The sequence below is a fragment of the Lissotriton vulgaris genome, chromosome 5, assembly GCF_964263255.1.
Source record: "Lissotriton vulgaris chromosome 5, aLisVul1.2, whole genome shotgun sequence".
Classification (NCBI taxonomy): domain Eukaryota; kingdom Metazoa; phylum Chordata; class Amphibia; order Caudata; family Salamandridae; genus Lissotriton; species Lissotriton vulgaris.
This window is the reverse complement of record NC_141693.1, coordinates 1,195,806,904-1,195,832,177: the sequence shown is the minus strand read 5'-3', so window position 1 is coordinate 1,195,832,177 and position 25,274 is coordinate 1,195,806,904. Positions and strand designations below refer to the sequence as shown.

General features: G+C 46.4%; 1 protein-coding gene across 2 annotated transcripts in view; it reads right to left on the bottom strand.

Moving 5' to 3' along the window:
- The window catches only part of ACADSB (acyl-CoA dehydrogenase short/branched chain), a 399,459-nt gene that overhangs the window by 341,198 nt on the left and 32,987 nt on the right, over positions 1-25,274 (bottom strand). The window contains exon 2 of one of the 2 annotated variants that reach the window (XM_086922993.1): positions 17,208-17,350. The exons of the other annotated variant lie outside the window; for it this stretch is intronic. The gene's annotated coding sequence lies outside the window, so the exon portion shown is untranslated. The remainder of the gene's footprint in view (positions 1-17,207; positions 17,351-25,274) is intronic. 2 annotated transcript variants of the gene reach the window in all.

Sequence of the window (25,274 nt, the reverse complement as noted above, 5' to 3'; positions counted from 1 at the left end):
CACACACACACACAGGAGAGCAAGCACAGCCAGGGGGCAGGGGAGCAAGCACAGCCAGGGGGCAGGAGAACAAGCACAGCCAGGGGGCAGGAGAACAAGCACAGCCAGGGGGCAGGGGAGCAAGCACAGCCAGGGAAGCGAGCACAGCCAGGGGGCAGGGGAGCAAGCACAGCCAGGGGGCTGCAAGTGCACTGCAGATATAAGGTGACCTGGAGGCAGAGTATTCTCAACACCTAGAAGAGGTCAAACAAGTATGGGACAGAGGTCATATTTCCACCGTCAACAGGTCATAGGACATTACGGAAAGAACCAGCATAAGCAATACTTTTACGGCAAAATGACCCTTAATTCTACGAGCTGAGAAACAAATCCTATTAAAATAAAAAAATAATGTGCACGATCACAGAACACTTCGCAGAGCATATGAAAACACAATTTTTGCACACCCGTTGTTGTCGTTGGGAGCTCATTAACCAAACAACCAGCTTGAGGATTCTGTTGCATTTCTTGGGCAGGTCACAGAGAAATTGCATTGTTATGCGAAGTTAACTGTGAACACTACTTTTTTTTCCAATCCATCCTCGAACGTTGGAAAGCTTTCTGGACTCACTCTGGAAAGGATATTATGAAGTTTAGCACTTCCTGGGTCCCCTTATACTAATGAAATAATGGGTCCAAAAGTACGGCCTTGGCAGCTCTGGGGTTAGCTCCCGCGCATAGAGTTGGAAAGCTCCTTCGGCCAAAGCCCCAAAACACATTAATTCCCTTCCCGCAATCCCCGATCGCCCACTCTACACCAAAAAGACGGCACCGAGGGGTCACAATTTGCAACATAATTAAAAAAGACACTGCTTTCGTAACTTGCACATCACCCCTACCTATGTAAAACTGCCCCCATTCCCCTGCATTATATGCACATAACGCCACTAAAACAATCCTACACAAGTGACAGACATGACCACTTTCCAGATAGTGGAGGGGGTTAGCAGGGAGGCCGGGTGCGTACACTAGTCGTTTTCCTGTCGGGAAGGCACAGGTGACTAAGACGTGGAAACCAACACAGGAAAGGCAATATGACAGCTATAACTTATAATTTGCCGCTGCGTTCGGGAAATGGCCCCAAGTGCAAATAGGATCTGGGCAAAGCCTACGCGGAAATTAATGACAGTTGTAGGTCAAGAAGACGATAAGGGCCCAGAACATAAGTATTGTTTTCTTCCACCCTAACCTTCCTACTTAATACTCACGGGCACATGCCGCAGCAGGACCGCCCTTCAGCAACGGGGCCAGGCCTCTCAGGGCCCCGGCGGAGCAGCGACCTACAGACCCCAACATGGCGACAGCAGAGAGAGGAGAGAGCGGCGAGGGCACTGCAGGAGGAAAGAGAGGGGGCAGGGTCAAGAAGGGCTGGTGAGGTGGGCCCTTAGCGCTTCACTCAGTAAAGCCGAATGCGCGGAGTCTAGGGTAAGTCATACAGAAACAGGATTGGCCAGAAACTAGAGCCTAGGTATTATTGGCGTAGAGTAGGCACGTTCCCAACGCTATTGGACTAAAAAGATGTCCTACAGAAAAACAGCGCCCGTATTAAGGAAATGTCCGTGAGACGGACACAAGGAGGGGGCCATCTTGGAAAAGGGATTTTGTTTGAACTGCTCGTACAGCGGACAGTCACTAATGTCATAGTTGGCCAGCTGCTCCGCACCCTGACCCTGACCAGGTGCCGCGAGCGTGAGGGGTAGGTGTTCCGCCGTTCCAGCGCCTTATTCAAGGTAAGCTTGTTGTTGTCGTTTCTAACCCCTGAGCCTCTTTTTGTAGACGTGAGCCCAGCGCGAGTTCCCATACCCAGTGATGTTAACACCACTTCGATCATACCCGATGCGAGTCCACCGAGGCTTCACACTAGTTCCCCTTGCCCCGCTTGGCAGTGGCCTGTTACCTCATTCCACACCTTGCCCATCCCTGCCGGCAACCTTTGCAGCTCCCTAGGAGGTTGGCTAATTAACGAAGAGATTAAAGGGCAACAGCTGTGTTACTATCGGCCTTCTTCCCTTGTGGGTTCAGTCTTTTCCCTGCCTCTCTCCCTCCCGTCCCCTTTCCCCCCCTCCTCCCTCCCCCTCACGCCACCAACCTCAAAGGGTACACTCCACCAGCAGTAGGTTTCACTCGACTTCGGCGACATGTGAGCACCACACATGATTAGTCCGACATTCTTTACTTTTGCATTTATCAAGAATGTTGTTCTCACGGACTGCCTCATCTCTATGGTACCGGTCTCAACCTTGTGTTGCACACTTGCTGATGCGCTGTGCACCTAGCATTACACTAATGCTCGCCCTATGTTAGAATTAGTGGGGTTCCCTCCTCCAAGTATCCCTCATTCCAATTCATTGCGTGATTCCTTCCGGCCAGTTACTTCTATTTGAGGGGTGTCACCATTGAGGCCACTCTCCCCACCAGCTTACAGGGCTTTTTCTTCCTGAATCTTTATCCCACCTTAAACTGCTGGTCCAATTGCCAACCCTGACCTACCTTCCAATCCCAACAGGTTCCAGTAAGCCAATAGCGCTGGCCTCACGGGAGTATGCTGCGAGGCCTTATCCAATTCCCCTAGGGTAAGAACATTCTCGCTTTTTTCGATTATTGGGTGTTTTTATGATAGGTTTTGGCTTCACTCCTTAGCTCTGTTTTTAGCGCACGATGGTCACCCTCCAGTGTGAGATCCACCTGCGTCAGTCTTACAAGGGATTTTGCGACCACATCTTGGTACAATTACTTTCCCTTCACACAGAAATACCCCCGTCACCCCTCACAAAGTGGAGATCTGTCACCATTGTCACGATATACCTTGGGTGCATAAAAGTCACTGATGTTATATGTGACTTTACCTGTTCTTTCTTTGTTAATCCTTTTTTCCCCTACCTCTAGGTCGCCTAAATAGAGCAGGACCCCGTGGCCCTCTTTTTCTCCGACTGTGAGAGGTTGTATTTACCGTCTACATATTGAATGAGCATTTAGTTCATATGTGTTTTTCTGTGTAGCACTGTATTTAGGTCCTGACGAATCGCCTTCCGGCGAGAAACATGTTGACCACACCAGGGGGTTGAGTTAGAGTTCTGTACACTGTTACGGTCTCTAGCTCCCCTCTCACCCCTTTTAACCAGGGAACCAGCCACGTTAATAAAATTCAGTGTGGACTGTTTTACCCTTTTTATTTTCACTCACGTTTACACTGACTACACTCCTCTATCTCCTCACTCACACCCACCATCGGCAAGGAACTAAAGAACCCCGCTAAAAGAGTACCTGTGGGTACTCCGGCAGACATTGCAGCGCTGGTCTGTCGAGGGGCAGTGAGTCGATGATGACACTGGATACCCTCCAGTAAGGGTGTGTTTCACACCTAATACTCTGGGTGTATGAGGCTCTCCAAGTTCCGACTAGGGAACCCTTCCAGTCACGGTATTAACTATACCCACCCTTATCTCCACGCATTCACACCATTTCTGGGGAACTTTGTACTCTGCTGCTAGCTCGACTTTAGGACATGTACACTGGATCCCTTTAAATATCGTCCTCCTCTGTTCCCTTGTTGTTAAAATCTCAGCGTGGGTTTGTCCCACGGAACTACTTAGGTTACCTCCGGCTGTATATAGCTGTGAGGCCCACCGGGTACCTCGAATTACTTTTTTGCATTTGAGTGTACACAATAAAATTCCTCTCTCTCTCTCCCCCCTATCTTACTCACTATTCCCACCGACTCTATCCCCTGGTTGACTGTCCCACCATGGAGGACGTCCCGGGTATTAGTTTCGATGAGGAAGCTGTAGCCGAAGCCTTGAGATCTACACCCTCACTCCTAGGAACATCAGAAGCAGCTGCCACTGGCTCTACTAATGATGACTGGACAATGCTCACCACCCTGAAAAAGGAATGGTTGAGAATTACCATACATGGACTAATGATGAACGAGTACCTGAGAGTTAACATCGCCCCCCAGGGACTCATAGTCAACCTTTTCCCCAGGATTTTCCTTGAGGACAATCAGTTCAAAGGAGACTGGTGCCAGGTTTCCTGGAAGTGTACTAAAGACCTACTTTTCTTGATTGTCAAAACAGCTAAAAGACTGGCAGATGCCCTGCTAGATAAGATCACAGCTATAGAGACAACAATGAAGGCAGCTGTTAATAAAAACTCTAAAACAGCCTTCTCAGCCAAACTCGTAGAAATTAATCAGGAAATCGCAGACAATCAGGAATTTCTCCTCAAACAGAAACTGTCCAAACTTGAAAAAGACGTATCCAGGTTTGACAAGGAGAAAATCTATCCCTACCTTAAGGAAGGATATACTAACAAAAAAAACGGATACCCCTCTGATGAGAACTCTGGTACGGACAGTCGCAGGGGGTCCTCAGGTAGTGATTCCAGTACCGGTAATACCTCTAACAACAACCGTTACCAACGCCGTCCAAATTGGAACCGGGGCTTCCACCAAGGACCCATGTTCCATGGACCCCCTCAAATGCTGCCACCTTGGCAATATCCCTTCTATCCGCAGGGACCTCCACAATTCTACCCCCAGAACCCTTTTCATGACAGAGGTTGGGGCAGAGGAAAAGGGCGCAAGCGGAGCGGCACAAGAGGGGTACAGTGGCAAGACCAGCCATCGACATCCGCCCCGATGGAGACCAGGAATGTAGCGAGAGGGAGAAGAGTCTAGTAGTGAACTTCTCCAAGAGAACACTCACCTCCATTGAAATGGCGATTCACCCCGGACAGCTTCACAGAAATGTGCGAGATTAAACAACTCTTTCGCAAAGTTCGCCTTAGAGCTTACTTTCAGGAGCAGCCATCCACGGATAAGACCGATACAGGACTGCGCAATCCCTCTACTTTTACCCCCAAAGATGGGATGGTTCCCCCAGAGGTGTTAACATTTGAGAAGGCTGTACTTAAGTCCTTGGAGACTAAACCAAATTCCAACAGTTTCAACAACCTGAGCAGAGCTGAAAGACAAGCAATCTTATCCCTGGGTAACGACACTTCCATCGTCATCAAACAAGCTGATAAAGGGGGAGCAACTGTCATACAAGACGCCATTGATTATGACACAGAGTGTAAGCGCCAATTAGCTAACACTACCCACTACAGACCCCTCTCAGCAGATCCAACCAACAGACTAATTACAGACATCTCTAGTCTCATCATTGAAGGCGAGACTAATGGCTGGATCTCTAAACATGAAGCAGAGTTCCTTCTGACAACGGACCCAGTGGTCCCCTATTTCTATACTCTGCCTAAAATTCATAAAGGGACCAGCCCAGTGCCAGGGAGACCCATCGTCTCGGGTATTGGCTCATTACTCGAGCCACTATCAAAGTTCTGTGACGTATTCCTTCAACCTATTGTAAAGGAAATACCCTCCTTTCTACAAGACACAAGAGATGTCCTGCGCCTCATAGAGTCGATTGAAGGTAGAGAAGAGGTGGACCTATTATTAACGCTTGACGTGGAAGCGTTATACACTAACATTCCCCAAGCAGCCACACTAGAAGCCGTAGAATCTGCCCTCATGCAGCAGGAATGGTCCTCGCCTACCCCAATATCATTTATCATGGCCTGCGCAAGTATCGCCTTGACGGAGAACTACTTCCAGTATGGACCACAGATGTACCATCAAATTAGGGGTACCTCTATGGGTTCGACTTTTGCTCCTAGTATTGCCTGCATTTATATGGCGGCCTTTGAGAACCAGATTATCTACCCTGACTCGAACCCCTTCAGACAACATCTTACATTATGGCGTCGTTATATCGACGACATTTTGATATTTTGGAGGGGGGACCGAGAGAGCTGCAACCAGTTCTGTACCTTACCTGGATCAACCAACAGACCCCTATTTGAAATTTACAGGTACCATGTCAGAGACAGCCCTCCCCTTCCTTGACCTCATGATACGGCTAGGACCAGCTGGTCTGAGCACCACTCTGTTCCGTAAGGAGACAGACAGAAACAGCCTCCTTCTGTTCAACAGTCACCACCCGAGAGCACTGCGCGAGAACCTTCCATTTGGCCAATTTTTGAGGGTTTGTAGAAATTGCTCGTCAAAGGATGACTATAGGCAAGAAGCAAGAACCTTACAACATAAACTACTTGACAGGGGGTACCCCACCAAACTAGTACGTGAATCCAGCAAGAGAGCTCTTAACAACCATAGGGAGGCCCTCCTTGAAGTACACCAGAAAGATCGTGATGACCTAATAACGTGCGTCACTAGTTTCACCCGAAACTCTAACTTCATTAAAAAGACAGTGAACAAACACTGGGACATTCTCAACTCAGGGGGCACTGATTTACCTAAGCCTAGGTTCGCTTTTAAACGCACGGCTAACCTCAAAGACTCCCTGATTCATACACGCCCTAAGAAACAACCCGGTGCTGGACAACGGACACTGTGGGACCTTCCACCTGTTGTTGGACACTACCCTTGCGGAGGCTGTGCGGTCTGTCCTCAGACCAAGCAGTGCAAAGAGATCCAGTTAACAGAGTCTTTCCTGTGGAAATTGAATAGACATACTAATTGCAACAGCTCTAAGTGTATCTACCTTCTCATCTGTCCTTGTGGCAAATTTTATGTAGGGATGACCATGAGACAGGTGAAGCTCAGGATAACGGAGCACAAAAGCAACATACGGTGCTCAAAGACCCATACGAGATTGTATGAACATTACCACCTACACAACCACTCTGCTGACAGCATCCAATGGCTGGTGCTTGAGTCCCAACCAGGCATGAGCAAACAAGCCTTATTTAGACTTGAACAAAGATGGGTTCACCGCCTCCAGCTAGACACAATGGGGCTCAATGACGCTATTCCTTGGGCGACCGTCTCAAGATAAGACCCCGTACCTAACCACTCCGTCCCGTTAGCATGCCCGGTGCTTACCCCCATAAACCGCCCCCCAGATAATCATCCTTGGCCAGCGCCTTTGGGCCACTTTCAAACCAAACCCAGTCACTGACTGCCATTTTATCAGACACTGATTGTGATTCTCCTGCCAATACAACTACTCCATCAACAGAGGCTCAACTTCTCCCATCACTACTGACTGCATGAGTACCATTCAGACACTACCTCATACCCCTCTTATGATTTGGTGGACTCTCGCCATCTGCCCCATGAGCCTTGATCTTCGGCCCACTAGAGGGACTTCTCATGAATTTGTCTAAATAAATGAGGCCTCCTCATTTCCTGACGCATAGGCACAGTGCCTTGTTTTGCATTTAAAACCCACAATCCCCGCTTCACTTAGACTTCCTCATTACTTGATCAGGCAACACTAGAGGGAATCCTCACCCCTGACACCAGCACCCCCGTCGAAATGAAAACCAATCTCCACCATCTGTTTGCAGTTACAGGGCCAGACCTCTGCACTAGGCTAGCACACATGCAGCCCGCGTGACACACGCTAGTCGGTGGTTCTGCCTTGCCCGTTACTTATACTGACATTTATTATATTCACTGGATGGGCGCCTGCCCCTTTTGCTCCATTCCCCGGCCACCTTGGGGGATCCTCCCCTAGTAAAATATAACCCACACTCCTACCAACATGGCCGCCACTTCAAGCCGCCCGTTAATGTAAACAGCACCTGGCTAGTGGATCCAGTTTGCGCACGCGCGTTAGGCGCGAGGGACGCGCCACTAACGCTGCCATCCCAACGTCATCAGGCTTCCACCTTCATAATGGCGGACACCGGCGTGAACCCTCACCAGCTGCTCCACACCCTGACCAGGTGCCGCGAGCGTGAGGGGTAGGTGTTCCGCCGTTCCAGCGCCTTATTCAAGGTAAGCTTGTTGTTGTCGTTTCTAACCCCATAGCCTCTTTTTGTAGACGTGAGCCCAGCGCGAGTTCCCATACCCAGTGATGTTAACACCACTTCGATCATACCCGATGCAAGTCCACCGAGGCTTCACACTAGTTCCCCTTGCCCCGCTTGGCAGTGGCCTGTTACCTCATTCCACACCTTGCCCATCCCTGCCGGCAACCTTTGCAGCTCCCTAGGAGGTTGGCTAATTAACGAAGAGATTAAAGGGCAACAGCTGTGTTACTATCGGCCTTCTTCCCTTGTGGGTTCAGTCTTTTCCCTGCCTCTCTCCCTCCCGTCCCCTTTCCCCCCCTCCTCCCTCCCCCTCACGCCACCAACCTCAAAGGGTACACTCCACCAGCAGTAGGTTTCACTCTACTTCGGCGACATGTGAGCACCACACATGATTAGTCCGACATTCTTTACTTTTGCATTTATCAAGAATGTTGTTCCCCTCACGGACTGCCTCATCTCTATGGTACCGGTCTCAACCTTGTGTTGCACACTTGCTGATGCGCTGTGCACCTAGCATTACACTAATGCTCGCCCTATGTTAGAATTAGTGGGGTTCCCTCCTCCAAGTATCCCTCATTCCAATTCATTGCGTGATTCCTTCCGGCCAGTTACTTCTATTTGAGGGGTGTCACCATTGAGGCCACTCTCCCCACCAGCTTACAGAGCTTTTTCTTCCTGAATCTTTATCCCACCTTAAACTGCTGGTCCAATTGCCAACCCTGGCCTACCTTCCAATCCCAACAGGTTCCAGTAAGCCAATAGCGCTGGCCTCACGGGAGTATGCTGCGAGGCCTTATCCAATTCCCCTAGGGTAAGAACATTCTCGCTTTTTTCGATTATTGGGTGTTTTTATGATAGGTTTTGGCTTCACTCCTTAGCTCTGTTTTTAGCGCACGATGGTCACCCTCCAGTGTGAGATCCACCTGCGTCAGTCTTAGAAGGGATTTTGCGACCACATCTTGGTACAATTACTTTCCCTTCACACAGAAATACCCCCGTCACCCCTCACAAAGTGGAGATCTGTCACCATAGTCACGATATACCTTGGGTGCATAAAAGTCACTGATGTTATATGTGACTTTACCTGTTCTTTCTTTGTTAATCCTTTTTTCCCCTACCTCTAGGTCGCCTAAATAGAGCAGGACCCCGTGGCCCTCTTTTTCTCCGACTGTGAGAGGTTGTATTTACCGTCTACATATTGAATGAGCATTTAGTTCATATGTGTTTTTCTGTGTAGCACTGTATTTAGGTCCTGACGAATCGCCTTCCGGCGAGAAACATGTTGACCACACCAGGGGGTTGAGTTAGAGTTCTGTACACTGTTACGGTCTCTAGCTCCCCTCTCACCCCCTTTAACAAAGCAAATGGTGCAACGCATACTTACCAATCTCTTGCTTGCTTGTGAATTGAGGAGTTTAAAATGATGGTCCCATTAAGATTACACAGGAATGATCAATTTTTTGGGATGGCCGCAAAGCACAGAAAATTTCGGAATCGGAGGCGTATTTTTGGCGTTCTGAGTGACGAATGACGTCACAGGGCGAAAGAACGCCAAAAACACGCCCCCGAATCCGAAAGAGACGGGGCTTTAATGGAGTGACGCCCCTCTCCTCCAATGGCTGGCCTCCGTTTTGGAAGCCAGCCAATGGAGGAGAGAGGCGGGTTCAAGCCCCCATACCTAAAAACATTAAATCTCCCACCGGAGACTGCGCAAGCGCAGCCTTCGCTCCTCGACCTAAAAACAACGAGGCAGTAAGCACAAGCTTGTTGCAAATGGGAGAATCCCTGGGCTCTGGTGCGAGGAGGGCATCTGCCTGGATAGACTCACCCTCCCCACCCCATTAATTTTAGATCAAATAGCTTTGGTGTCTAGTGGGCTTTCCACTCCCATGTGGGCATATTTGGTGGAGTATCAGGGAAGGCAATAGCCCATGCCAGTGGGACCACTCATCCTGTGTAAACAAACACCTCTGTTTGTCTTGTTGGGTGAATGTCTCCTCAGGGACCGCCCTCAAGAGAAGATGCCCAAGCGAGAATTCACTCATGACAGGTACAGCTAGAAAAGAGAGAGTCCCCTTTTGTCATCGATACACCTCCTCTGTAGATCGGTGCTTGGGGCTCAGCTGTGTCCCTGAGCACTAGCACTCACTGAAAGCAGCTGGAGCTAAAAAGGATCCAGCTGCTTGCAGTTTCACATTGGGTGAAATTATCGAATAGTGATTCTGAGAAGAAACAAGAATGCCTTGGGCTGCTGGGGTACCACCTTCCCAGCAGTATGAGGTGGGGAACAAATGAGGGGAACCCCCTTGGCAGGTGCATCAGATGATTTTTCATCGAGGTGTGAGGAAGAGACTTCCGCAACTTCAGCACCCCATAGATAATGTAAAAAACTGTGAGGTGCTGTCTTCCGCACCCACGAGGTTAGAAGAAATCTTCAATAAATCCCTTCAGACCTCTATAAAATCTTTTCATTCACCAAGATAATCCACACATTAATTGGAAAATGCAATATTGGCAAACCCAAACCCCCTTTTAATGGGGCAGGTTTACACACTCAAGAAATGAAACAGTTCTCTCGCTTCAGCATCAGGGCAAAAAAAAGAAAATAGAGTGCTATCAATTATTGTACCCATCTTTTTTACCTCGCCTTCTTACAGCGTTTGGCAGATTGCCGTTGAAGACCTAGTGTAGACAATACCACACATTACATATATTGGGCTTTGATCAGCCCACTGCCTACCTGTGGTTGGCCTCTTGTCAATCCTATAGCTTCATTCTTATTCAAAGACTTTTCTTCCTCTTTTTTAATTGGTCCTTCCTCTGAAGCATGAAGTCTTTGCAGTCCGTTTGATGGGATTACTAGTACCCTTTCATATATCCACATCAGGAACTACTTTTTTCCTTTTTCCACACAGCTCTCCTTAGTTTGTTGCTTTACATCTGAAATGCCAGTGATCTGCACATTGCTCCTCTCCCTTCTTTCGTCTGTTGCTCAGCTTGCTTTTCTGGTCTTCTTCACTTTTGTCTGCTTTTTCCAACATTCTCTTCCCTTGTTCTCCACCCCGCTGCTTCCATCAGTCATTGCCAATTATTCCATCCAATACCCACTGCCCTGTTGCTCCCGGCTTCATTTTTAAGCCGATTTTCAAATCGACCTGTTATATCTCTTCTGTGGGGTTTGGCAAACCCACCAATTGCCATTGGTTATCATCTGTGGCATTCAGAAATGCTGGCTTCTTATTGGTACATTTTTGTCAAAGTCCCTCCTTTGTGTGTTTAGTTCTCTTTCTGGGGATTTCACTCGGAAAACATTCTAATTGGCCATCACACAGTACAGCGTGTGATAGCCTCTCTACCCTCCTCTCATCTGGCTATTGCAGGTCGGGCGTGATTTTTTTGGGGGGTCGTTTTATTTAGCGCAAACCAAAGGTATTGGAGCGCTTTACAAGAGCACCAGTTACGGTACAGACGGACACATTCATTTTTGGGTCGGCACAGGGAGATTGTGATTTTCCCAGAATCACCGATGTTGAGCCGACTCAGTCTAATTTTTAGGTCTCGCTTGCGCTGCTTTGGAGTGACCTCTTGGAATCGCTCCAGGCTTTTGTTGAAACTAGTGCATGTTTTGCACTGTTTCCTATTAGTACTCGTGCATGTATGGTGTTTACTTTGCGGGAGCGAGTAGCGTTGCCATCTGTTTACAATAATCGCGCCTGCCCCTGCTCGCTCCCGCAAGGTAACGATGTGCGTCGCTGTAACTTGCGGGCCGGGCTTTTCTTTCAGCGCTTGTAAGTTCTTTCAGTCATACCGCATCCCACAGCTCGCGGGCTCTGACCGATGTTAACATGTAGTAAAGCGGCTTCGGCTGTACCTGTGTCCTGAGTTTTTCTTCCGGGCCTGCGACAATCTCATCATTCTCCAGATTAACTGCATTCAACAAAGTATTAGCCATTATAGCCTCAGCTGTGTAGCCCGTTGCCTCATCCGTCTTACTGCATGTCTGCAGAATGTCAGCAGCCTCTCTAGATTGTAACAATTTTAACATCGGCTTGCCGACCCAGGAGCCGATCCCTTTCGCACTGCAGCTTCTGATTGTCGGCTGCTTAGTTCTTCAGGAGCCAGAGAGCTCTCTTACGTCGCTACCTCCAAGGCTGCCAGTGCAAGGGTACGAGTATTTCGGCCTCCCTTCGATGCAGTGCCTCTTTGCGGGGCCATGTCGTCGAGTGAAGCCAAGGGCAGGCTAGACCAGTAGAGGACAGAGCAGTTCGGCTCAATGTACCACCTCGCGATCACAGCAAGCTGTAGAAAGTGCTGTGAAGTTCGGACCCTCGGCACCACCATAAGAGCAGGAAGGTTCTTTGTATTTATCGGCACCTTTCTCCTTGCTCTCCGGTAGGTGATTAAACTTGTTTGAGGCGGTGTTGCATGCTACAGCGGGGGTAGCTCTGGAACCGTGCTCTCCAGTGGCGGAGTCAATCCGTCCTCTTCCTTTTCCCCCTCAGAATCATTCTCAAGTAAGTCCTTATAGACTTGTGACTTCTAGTGTGTTGTCTGTCGTATGCTTTGCCAGCACTGCAACTATGCCTTGTCCATTTCAGAGTTAGACCCCCATAGGCATTGGAATCACAACATGCCGCTGACTGCCCTCCATCCCAGCGAGCCACATAAGAGAATCGACCCACGCGGTACATGCAGCTCCACTGTACCGCTCCACATTGTTTTTTTCAAAAACTCCCGTTTCTCATTATGGGCAATTAATGCCTCCTGACAAAAATAACAAGATCAATTACCAGAGTTCCGCTGAAATTTGCCCTAAGCTTAGGAGCGATCCCTCTCCAGCGTGTGTGCTAAAAATCTTTATATACTGGTACGTTCCTAAAGGTTCTGTTCCGTCTCATTAAACAAATCCACCGCCCTGGATTCATTAACCGGCGTCCTGCGCGCACCTGGGGTTCTACCCCCTTTTTGCTCCCCACTGGTTACAAATAAAGGACTTCAATGTACACACCAATTGTGTGACAATTATTAATCCTACCTTTCCACTTCACAAGTAGATTGTTTAATATTAACAGGCAACATGGGGTCACTCTGTCTGACCACTTTCTTTCCTTTCTCTAGAGATATTTAGTGCTCACCACCTGTCCTGATGATTATCACGACTGAATGAGCTGGTAACGCCATCGACCTACCTAAACTCCTCCTTTCCTTATATAAAATACTTACAAGAGAAGTGTAGTATTTTGTCCTTTTATTTAAAAAAATTACGTTTTAATGTTTTTCACTCACTAGAGCACTTATATATCCCCAGTTATGTGAGCACTGGATCATTATAACTTTTTAAAATAATGAAAAAAAGTTGAAATGTTGCAATGAAAAAAAGAATTGCATCTAAATAATTTCATGATGTCCTGCACCATACTTACCTTGCTTACTAAACTATTTGATTTGGGTTCTAAATGTAATTCTGAGTAATATATACAAAAAAGAGAAGTTTCAATGATAACTTGTATAGGACTCACTGTCCTCAGTGAACCATTGTTTCTCGCATATCTATGCATATATGGGCATTTATATAGCAGCTTTTAACCCCTTCCAGGCTCATGACGAGCTGGGCTCGTCATGGTGTAGCCTCCTCAAACACTGATGACGAGCCCAGCTCGTCATGAACAATGGGTTTTTAAAAATATCAGCATGGGTGCAGAATTCCACTAGCACGCATGTGGTTAATCAAGTAAACAAACTTTACCAACCATTGTTTCTGTTTATATCAATTTTAACTTAATTACAATTAATTAACACGCATTTGCAAACCAATAGTTCTCGCTTTTGGGACCTTATAAGTATTTAGTTATGCAGCACAATATCCTTGGTGCAACAACATAAGCTGTTGCGTGGCTAAACACTTATAAGGTCCCAAAGGCGAGACCTATTGGCTATGCCAATGCTTGTTCTTGTTACTAGAGGTACCCATACTTCATGAGATATTTAGATACAGGTTTTTAGGCCTCGCCTGAGCCAGCACACGCGCTGCTCTGGCGAGACATTTAGTAAGCGGCTTTTCGAAGTGCTACCAAAGCGGCCACCAGCTTGAGGTCAGGCGCACAAGCGCCTGCGCCACGCTCCGCCTCTCCAATAACTGCGGCGCGCACATCCCTCAGGTGCTTTACACAGAACGCGTCATCACGATCTTGATGACTTTCACTTTCACAGCCACGTGGCATTACTTTTACGGCCGTGCGGCCAATGCTTGTTATAATAAGTACTTGTGTGGGCACATCTTATTGGTTATTGGCATCTGATTTACGGCCCAGCCCTGGGGCATGTTTTGGCATTTGCACAATGACATTTTTCCAGCAGATTTCACACCTACGAGGCACTCGATCAGCGCAGGACAGGAGACCGCAAATGGAGGCAGCGACGAAGGACTCCTACCTGCGACGTGATGAACCGCCAGACTGCAGAGCCCCAGGTGCCCGGGAGAAGGAAGGCCTCGTTTATCACTAGGGCCGACACTCCGCTACAAAGCCTTAGCTTGTACAAGGTTATTCCACCCCAAAGGGGCTGGGAGGGATAATACATTGCCGTAAAAATGCCATTTTAAAGTTCCACACCATAGGTCTGCTTGTTGGCCTTGCACTGAAACAGAGCATTGACAAGACCCATCTGAGGCCTAACAAATGATGCACGTTTATTCCGCCATGTATTACAGAGGAATGCACCAGAAACAAAGGTTTACCTCCGCTCTGCTTGTCCGTCACTTTTCCTTAATAAAAATCACGCAGCGGGATGAAATGCCCGCCCTACGGAGCCAGCAACAGTAAAACCTGCACAGCCGCTTAAAGCGAGAAACAGCCAAGACCAGCCTAAAGCGTAAATACATTTTTTTTTTACTTTTCCTAAAAAAAAAAAACTATAACATTATTGTTAGATTAATGCCACAGCCTGCGTGGGTGCTTTCGCAATATTTCTACTCCCAATTGCAAACTGGATTTTATTTAGCTTGCCTAGGCAAACTCTTTCCAATGCCTCTCCACAAAGATGGGTGGTTCTCTACTATAAACAGGGTCCTCTATAAACTTTAGACAAAGTGGTTCAGCCCACTAACTTACTGACCTAATGGCCTGCTCACACCTACCACGCACTCGCTGATCACATCAAAACCAGCTTATGCAGGGCCCAGAAAGCGATACCAGACCTACTGGCAAGGTTGGTTACTTTTTAACTTTCATTCTTACTTTGCATAGATTTATATATTCTGAGGCATTACTAAAGTGATGTATTTTTATATAAAATAAAACCCTCGCAGGAGATTCTCAGTGTATTGCCGCTGTGATAAATATATAGCACCACTGCACTACCCCTCTTCTACCCCTCTACCACCCCTCTACCCCTCTACCACCCCTCTACTCCTCCTCTACCCCTCTTCTACCTTTCTACCCCTCTATCCCTCTTCCAACACTACCCCTCTTCTACCTTTCTACCCCTCTACCACCCCTCTACCAACTTTACCGCTCTACCTTTCTACCCCTCTACTACCCCTCTTCTACCTTTCTACCCCTCTACCCTCTACCACCCCTCTACAGCTCTACCTTTCTACCCCTCTACTAACCCTACCCCTCTTCTAACCCTCTACTACCCCTCTACCCCTCTTCTACACCTCTACCCCTCTTCTACACCTCTACCCCTCTTCTACACCTCTACCCCTCTTCTACACCTCTACCCCCCTTCTAAACCTCTACCTCTCTTCTCTTCTACCCAGTTATCCTTCTTCTACCCCCTCTACCCCTCTTCTTCCCCCTCTTCTACCCCCTCTACCCCTCTTCTTCCCCTCTGTCCCCTCTTCTAACCCTCTGTCCCCTCTTCTAACCCTCTGTCCCCTCTTCTAACCCTCTACCACCCTTCTACTCCCCCTCTACCCCTCTACCACCCCTATACCCTTCTATCCCTCTTCTACCACTCTACCCCTCTTCTACCTTTCTACCTTTCTACCCCTCTACCAACTTTTACCGCTCTACCTTTCTACCCCTCTACCAACTTTTACCGCTCTACCTTTCTACCCCTCTACCACCCCTCTACCAACTTTTACCGCTCTACCTTTCTACCCCTCTACTACCCCTCTTCTACCTTTCTACCCCTCTACAGCTCTACCTTTCTACCCCTCTACTACCCCTACCCCTCTTCTAACCCTCTACTACCCCTCTACCCCTCTTCTACACCTCTACCCCCCTTCTTCCCCTCTGCCCCCTCTTCTAACCCTCTGCCCCCTCTTCTAACCCTCTTCCCCCTCTTCTAACCCTCTGCCCCCTCTTCTAACCCTCTGCCCCCTCGTATACCCTTCTACCCCTCTTCTACCCCGCTACCCCTCTAATACCCATCTTCTACCCCCTTTTACTCTTCTACCCCTCTACTACCCATATACTACCCCTCTTCTATCCCTGCATTGGACTAAGTGGCAGCCAGAGCCTGATAGCACTGCTTGTCCTTTAAAAAAATGTAGCATTGGCTTAGCCAATAGGTCTCGCCTTTGGGACCTTATAAGTGTTTAGTTATGGAGCACAAAATCCTTGGTACAACAACATCAACTGTTGCATGGCCAAGCAAGGTACCAAATGAGACCTATTGGCTATGCCAATGCTTGTTACCATTAGGTGGTAGAAAAACAGTTGAATCCATTGCTGAATATGTGAACTATTACTTAACCGTATGATTACTAATGCCGATATGAGTTAGAATAGGTCTTTGATACAAACCACTTCTAGTTAAAAATTCTTCATCGAGGACTGACTGGCCTCTTTTGAGAAATCAGATTTCTACATCATTCGGGTTGTTCTGCCTGATGTTTCAACTTTATGCCAGAAGTGCTGGGAATGCAAACATAACAGTTTTGAATTGCGTGTAGTGTTTTGTGACTAAAGTCTCGTAGTTGCCATTTAATCAACAGTACACTTACACTACTTGTTTGTACAGGATCTTATGGTGAAACTACAAACCACTTTAACAAGTAGTTTGAAATCGGTGTATCTCTACATTTCCTCTGTCAGCGATTCCGTAGGTTTCAGCTCGGTACATAGATATTTTTTAAGGCAAATATTAACAGAATGATTGCCAGTAGCAGTCAGGTTTTGGATTTGGTGATGGTGGTTTGTTACTTGATCAGTTTTTATGCTGCTCTGTTGTCTGTCCTTTTTGTTTTATTTCTTTGTTTTACCTTTCTAGTGAGGTTTGTGTTATTTATGTACAGTACTGTTATTTAATATGTGCTAATAATGGTGATACAGGAATACGTTATTAGTATTAAAAATATATTTGGAACAGATTAAAGGTCTTACCAGTGCTTGTTCCACGTTTCCTGCTGAAGACTCCGTCTCGGATGACTATAACCCCTCATGCATCCTCTCATCTGGTAGACCACAGCTCCACCCTTCTGACTCCACTCTCCACTTTCAGACCCAAGTGCAAGATCACTGTCCAGCTAGAAATACCAGAATTCAGATCAGCCGTATCCTTAGCCATTTATTTTGAGGGCAATGGCGACCATCTGTAACGCCCTGCCGATCCAGCCATGAATGCATCTCCAGACATAGTGTGAAACAAGCATCTGCAATGCAATAGGTCTCGCATTTAAACAAGTTTGAGACATTGGCATCATTGTAAATGACAATGCCTTTTATTTAGGTTTTGGTTTTTAAAACATAAATAAAAGGCATTATCATTCACAATACCAATAGCTTAAACTCTCGCTAATACGAGACCTATTGCAATCCAAATCCAACTTGATGCCCGGCTCATTCCTTCAAAATACAAAACACATTTGTGCAACTGTTTTATTTATATGTTTTCCATTTACTTCTCCAAAATGGACATCCACCATCTTGGACCCTTAAATTAAAACAAAATAAATGGCTGGTCTTTCTGCATCCGTGATGATGTTGGGGCCGTTACAGCTTCACGACGTATCTTTGAGCATGCGTGATGAAGCATGTGCGCTTATGCATCAATGCATATTTTTTCTTTTAATTTCTGTTGGTGCTGTTCAGCATCAGCAATAAAATTGTTTTCTATATGCCAATGCTGTGCGCAAATAATTGTGCATTGGCAAAGTAAAAGGCAAGACCTATTGGCTGTGCCAGTGCTTGTTACACCTGCACCTATATTGAACAAATGGTAGAATATTCTCTTTATGTTTTCACTTCTATTTACAACCAGCTATAAAATGGAGGTAAAACAGATAAAAACAGGAGAAATAAGAAATGCAAACCAAGTACTGACAAATCCAATAGGTCTTGCCTTTAATATGCGAGTGCAGACATATTGACTTTAATCTGTGCTCATTTACTTTGGCATTCTTAAGACCAAAAGCATTTCAAGATGGCCGTCTCTGTGCCAGGAGATGCACTTATGGCCATATTGCAACAGCATTTGTTAAAGCATATTTGTAAGAAAGCCAACATTAGCACAGATGTGCTTGCACCGGGTATGACTTTGGTTATACAGAGACACAAAACAGTCCAAGGTAACCCCATGCATCTGACCAGCCATCCAGCAAGTATTTGCTATTGTACTTCAGTATTAATTTACCATTTCAAAATGGCTGAAAGGAGTTTTCAATCAATAAATTAAACAAGCACTGGCAAGGCCAACAGGTCTCGCCTGTGCTAAAGCTATTGGCTTTGCCATTATGTTTTAGCAATGTTGTACACAAAAGTGGCTGCTGTTCAGCATGGTTAGAAGCTAGTAGGGTATAGGTGAGTGGAGCAGAGGGTCGTAAAGTGCAGTGTTATGAAGTAGTGTGGCGCACATTAAAGTTGAGGGGCGTGGAAAAGTGTGAAGCGGAGTGTCATGGAGTAGCGTACAGGGTTGTGGAGAGTCATTGAGGGGGCAGAGTTTTAGAGTAGAAGAGTGTGAAGTTGAGAGGCGTAGAGTGGAGCACAATGTTAGAGTGGAGTACAGTATGGTATAATGGAGTGGCACAGTGTCATGGAGTGGTGTAGAGTGTGTTGCGTTGAGCATTTCAGAGTAGAGTGGCGTAGAACGGAGTACATTGTCATAGAGTGGAGTAGTGTGTCATAGAATAGAGTGGCATAAAAGTGGCATGGGGTGGCATAGATGGAGTTGTGTAGAGCATCGTCGAACGGAATAAAGTGGAGTGGCATTGATTGGGATAGTGTGCCACTGGAGCAGGATTTAATGGAGTAGAGCTTCATAGGGTGGCATATGGTTGAGTGGAGTGCTGTAGAGTAGAGAAGAGTGGCCTGCATTGCAGTGACGTAAAGTACAGTGGTGCAGAGAAGTATGGCGTAGAATGCAGGGGCGCAGAGAGCATTGGTTTTGGGTAAAGTGGTGTAGGATGCATTGGAGTAGAGTGTAGTGACGTAGAGTAGAATAGAAGCAGTGCCATAGGGTAGAGCGGTGCAGATTATATTGCAGTAGCGTAGAGTGCAACAGCGGTAGAGTAGAGTGGCGTACTGTGGATTAGAGCAGAGCAGAGGGAAGTATAGTGCCGAAGAGTAAAGAGGCATAGAGTGTAGTGGTGCAGAGTAGAGTGCAGAGAGACAAAGTAGAGTGTCGCAGAGTGATGTGGCATAGAGTGTAGTGTGCAGTTAAGTATCGTAGAGTTGAGTGGTGCAGAGTAGAGTACAGAGGCACAGAGTGCAGCCATGCAGAATAGTGTGTCAGAGTGTAGGGTCGCAGAGGGCAGGGTCGCAGAGGGCAGGGTCGCAGAGGGCAGGGTCGCAGAGTGAAATGGTGCAAAGTGACGTACGTGCAGTGACAGAGGTACAGTGACGTAGGGTGCATTGGTTTTGAGTAAAGTGGTGCAGAGTGAATTGGCGTAGAGTGCAGTGGTTTGGAGTAGAGTAGCATAGAATGCAACGGCATAGAGTGGCGCGGCATAGAGGGAAGTGGCGTAGAGTGGAGTAGTGCAGAGTGGCGTACAGTGCAGTGACAGAGTGCAGTGGCATAGAATAGATTGTTTCAGAGTGGAGTGGTGCAGGGTAGATTATAGTGGTGCAGGGTAAAGTGCAGTGGCATAGAGTAGTGACGTAGAGTGCAGTTGCGTAGTGTAGTGGCACAGCATTGTTTGCAGTGGCGTAGAGTGGCGTAAAATGCAGTAGCCTCGAGGGCGGTAGATTGTTTCAGAGTAGAGTGAAGTGGTGTAGAGTGGAATGGTGCAGGGCAGAGTAAGGTGATATAGAGTAATTACGTAGCATGCATTGGTGTAGAGTGCAATGTAGCAGAGTGGTGTAGAATGCAGTGGAGAACAGTGCAGAGGTACGTAGTACCGTGGGGTTGAGGGCACTGTCAGAGTAGAGTGGAGTAGAGGCGACGAGTGAAGTGGCGTAGAGTGAAGTGTCAGAGTGCAGTGGTACACAGTAGATTAGAGTGGCAAAGAGTGCACTGGCGTAGAGTGCAGAAAAGTGGAATAGAGTGGTGTAGAGTACAGTGCAGTGGCACAGAGTAAAGTAGTGCGGAGTAGAGTGGCACAGAGTAGAGTAGAAAAGAATTCAGTGCAGAGAGTGCAGTGCTGTAGAGTTTTGTAGAGTGCAGTGCTGTAAAGTAGAGTGCACTGATGTAGAGTGCAGAGGCGTACACTGGTGCAGAGTAACAGGACAGAGTGCAATGGTATAGAGTAGAGTGACCTGCAGTGCAATGGCATCAAGCAGAGTCATATAGAGTGGCGTGGGCGCAGAGTGCAATAGAGTGGCGTAGACTGCAGTGGCACAAAAGATTGTTTCGGAGTAGAGTGAAGTGGCGTAGAGTGCAGTGGTATAGAATAGGATGTTGTAGAGTGCAATGGTGTAGATTAGAGTGGCTTAGCGTTGTGTGCAATGGCAGATAATGCAGTGTTGCAGAGCATACTATCATAGAGTGCATTGCTGTATAGCAGAGTGGCATGAAGTGCATTGGTGTAGAGTGAAGTGGCGCAGAGTAGAGTGGCATAGAGTGCAGCGGTGCAGAGTAGAGTGGCGTAGAAAGCAGTGGCACAGAGTACAGCAGTGCAAAGTAGAACTGAGTGGCATAGAGTGCAGTTGCGCAGAGTAGAGTGGCAGAGTGCAGTGGCGCAGAGTAGAAAAGAGTGGCAAAGAGTGTAGTGTTGCAGAGTATACTGTCATAGAGTGCAGTGATGTATAGCATAGTGGCGTGGAGTGCATTGGCGTAGGGTGCAGTGTTGCAGAGTAGAGTGGCATCGAGTGGAGTGGCGCAGAGTGATGTAGAGTGTAATGGCGAAGAATGCAGTGGTGCATAGTAGAATAGTGTGGGGTAGAGTGCATTGTCAGAGAGTGGAGTGGAGTGGTGTAGAGTAGAGTAGAGAAGAGTAGGGTGCAATGGTGCATATAAGAGTGGAGTGACGCCGAGTGGAATGGCATAGTGTGAAGTGGTGTAGAGTAGTGCGGAGGAGCAACAAAAAGTATGCATGGCATGGTAACGTACAGCCATTACAGACAACACATCTTCAATTGAAATGACCATTACATTTGCACTCACAAAATAAGACTTGGGCAACAGGAAGGATGAACTCAAGCTGGACAGCCTAAAACAAATAAAGCCAGCAAATAGAAAGTCAGAAAATGTGAATTACAAACCACAAAGCCAATGGTAAGCAACGGGCTGAATGCATTCCTAGGTCAACTTTCCCAATTTTCCCAAGATGTCTTTAGCAAAACAGACTAAGCTGAAATCTAAAAATTAAGTATGCACTGGTTGCTGTACAAATGGTGAGAAGTGAGGAGCCCGGTAACAGCGTGTAACTGCGTGTAACTGTCAGGCCATCACAGAAACATTTTTTAAATCAATAAATACATAAAGAGCGTGGTGGAAAGAGGAGCAGAAGATCAAATGAGCTGGGGGTGGGAATCAGGATGAAAGACAGGTGCGAGAATACAAAGCCACGTGCTCCCATGGAGCACTACCAGGAAATAAAAAGGAGTCCCGACAAGAGCAGCGGAAGGATACAAGTCATCTAATCAAAAATATTGTAATTAGCAAACACTCCGAGGAGAGTCAAACAGTCAAATAGGGTGGAAAGCCATCAAGTAAGGAGCAGGGAACGAAATAGAAACGAAAGCCATCCAATCACAAGCAAGGGCTGACTGAAAGCCCACTTGCATTACAGTATTGTCGCCTGTAAGCAAGTTCTAAGAAGCACTGACAAAGCCAATACTTTTTTTATTATTATATACTAGAGGAAAAGCAAAACTATTTGAAGAGGTCTCAAAACTATACACAACAAATAATATTTAAAAAAACATTTTAATGCCACGATTGATTTTTCAATACGTTTAATGCAGACAACTCTGAACAGAATTTAAAAAGAATAAGGAAGGCTGAGGATGTAAAGGAAAATGCTAACCAAAGCTTAATTTACATTCCATGGGACTATGATCTGAAATAAATGATTTGGCTATTTGGTTGTCTGAAGCAGTCAGCCCCTCCACTAGTTCCTATAAAGGCTTCCTTTTTGTGCTAAGGTTCACACTTCGATGCAACATAAAGCCCGCTCTTTAATCAAACCGCCAAATGCAAAAAGAACAATTGATGGACCGAATGCAGAAAAATGTCAAACATTCCCCCGCTACACAGATCTGGGTCTAAATCCATTGTTTTTTGCTCCGCATGCCATTCCAGTTTCAACCCAGCCATATGCGAAACAGCCTTGACCCTGCTCCCAATGGGAACAGTCCAGCTTAAACTGCATGTCTGACTGCCTGTTTAGTAGTAAAATATTGCAATATTTTGTGTTTAGAGGCGTTCCGACAACTTTTGGCCCCGATGTCTCTGCACCTACAGCACCATTGAAATCATCGCCCTAGTGCCTGCTAGATAACTGCACGTTTAGCTGTAAAATATAGCAATATTAGGTGTTTAGAAGAGTTCTGATAACGTTTGGGCCTAGTGCCACTGCACCTGCTGCACCTTTCAAATAATGGCACTGTTGTCTGCAAGAAAACTGTACTTTTGACTGCCTGTTTAGTAGTAAAATATAGCAACATTAGGTGTTTAGTGGAGAGCCTACAGCTTTTAGTACTGGTACTACAGCGCCTGCTGCGCCATTCAAATCATGACCCTTTTGCCTGCACTTGTGACCGTCTTGTTTAGTAGTAAAAATTTTGCGATAATCTGGGTTTAGTGGGCTCCTTAGAGCTTGTGGCTCAAGTGCCACTGCACCTGCTGCACCATTCAAATCAAGTCCCTTTTAACTGCAAGGTAACTGCAATTGTGGCTGCCTGTTTAGTAGTCAAATATGGCAATATTATGTGCTTATAGGAGTTCTGACAAATGTTGGGCCCGGTGCTACTGCACCTGCTGCACAATTCACATCATGACCCTGTTGCCAGTGAGGTAACCACTTGTGGCTGCCTGTTTAGTAGTAAAATATAGCACAGCTCTTGTATAGTAACTTTTTTTCTGTTCACATAGTTTTTATTGATTTTTGCAAAAGAAGAAAAAAGATACCAACAAATAAAAGACCGCGCTGAAATCATTTAATCAAAGGATGCAGTATATACTGCATCGGTATGTCGCGGATACAAAAAGAGGGAAGGGGACAAAGCTGTGCATGTTCATACATACAAATCGATTCTATTGTCGGTTACGCTATATAGTTAGTTCCTTAACAATATCCAAAAATACGAATGCAACAATATTCTTGTACATAGAGTATATTGTGGGACAAATACATAGGGAAAAGACAAAAGTATATATACATTTTCAGCACTAAGATATAGGAGGTAGGATGGAGTGACCTCCATCAGAAATATTAAAGGGGCTCCAATCGTGAGGTTGAGGTTTGTAGAATGTCAGGGATAGGGGGAGGAGTGGGGGGGTATATGACAATCTCAGGATCTTGTATAATTTGCTTTGTTCAAGGAGGCTTGAAGGAGCTTTGTCCAGTTGTTAAGAGTCAATTTGCAAGCAAGTGTGAGCATCAGATATAAAAGGTATTTGTCATTTTCATTTTGTAGTTGAGGGTCAAGGTAGCCCAAGAGTATGTAGGAGAACTCTTTGGTGGGTTCGATGTGGAAAGTGTGTTTCATACAATAGATGTCTAGCGTATTGCAGTTGCAGCAAGTAGGATTTTGACTGAGGTTAAGCTTATGAACTCTGGATGGGGTCCAGTATGCTTGGTTAATAATCATATATTTTGTTTGGGAAAGCGAGGGTGATACCTTGTTTGCAAAAGGAGCCTTATGTATACGTCTCCAGTCAAAGCCAATATTCTTAGTGTTAATCTCGGTTTCCCATTTCCGCTCATTACCGGAGTGCATTTTAGGGGGATTTGGGAAAAGATATTTATATATTTTAGACAACTTGTGTACGGATTTAGACCGTTGAAATAAAAGGGAAGGGAGAGAGGGGCTAATAGGTCGTATGGGGGTGTTTTGAAATCTGTGCTTTCAGTTTCAAGAACTTATATAAGTCTACGTTAGCTAAGCCGAATTGCATTTCCAGAGTATAGAAGGGCTTAGGCAGCTTCTTCTCGAAGATGTCTGATGCCCATGAGTGACCAGTTTTGCCAAAATGTTAGTAGACCATCTATTTTGAGTCTAGGGTTAAACCAAATTGAAGAAATGTTAGAATTGCATATTCTGACGTGCGGGAGGTAGTCTAATTGCAAGAGAGCTTTTTTGGCGTTTTGAATGATTTATTTGTAGTGTGGGAGTTGGGAAGTATTAAGTGTTAAGAATGTAGGGAGGAGAATATTACTTATGAGATTTTTTTTCCACTTCCACCCATGTTGGTTTGTATTCCAGTTGACATACAACAAAGGACCTGTTGGGTGACTGGAGACGCATGGAGGGATCACTGAACAGTTCATTCACCTATATAACAGGTCCTTTGTTGTATATGAAATTGTGAGTTTGTAATGCCATAGGGAAGCTTGCCTCTGGAAAAGCTCCTGGCCTCAACAAAATTCCTGGTGACCTTTTTATGCACCAACCTAGGATCTAGGGGCCCTATCTGCGCATTCTTTTTAATGCAGTTCTAAGCGGCATGAGGTACCCAGTACTTGGCTGGGAGCAGAGATAGTCCCAATATTTAAGATGGGTTCTCCTCTGCTCCCAGCCAACTACAGGCCCATTAGCCTCATTGACGTTCCCCAAATTTTTTTCGCGCGGCTCATCTTGGATCGTCTGCAGGAGTGGATGGAGGAACATGATGTCCTCAGCCCGTATCAAGCTGGGTTCAGGAGGAGCACATCCACCATGGATCAGATCTTTTGCCTTATTCTACTTTATTGGAAAACTGCAAAAATAGAGGGTGGCAGCCTCTACATGGTGTTTGTGGACCTCCGGTCCGCTTTCGATCTAGTGCCTAGGGGAAAACTTTGGGCGGTGCTTCTGGAGCTGGGCGTTTGTATGAAATATTGAGGGTTCTGATGAGGCTGCACACAGGGA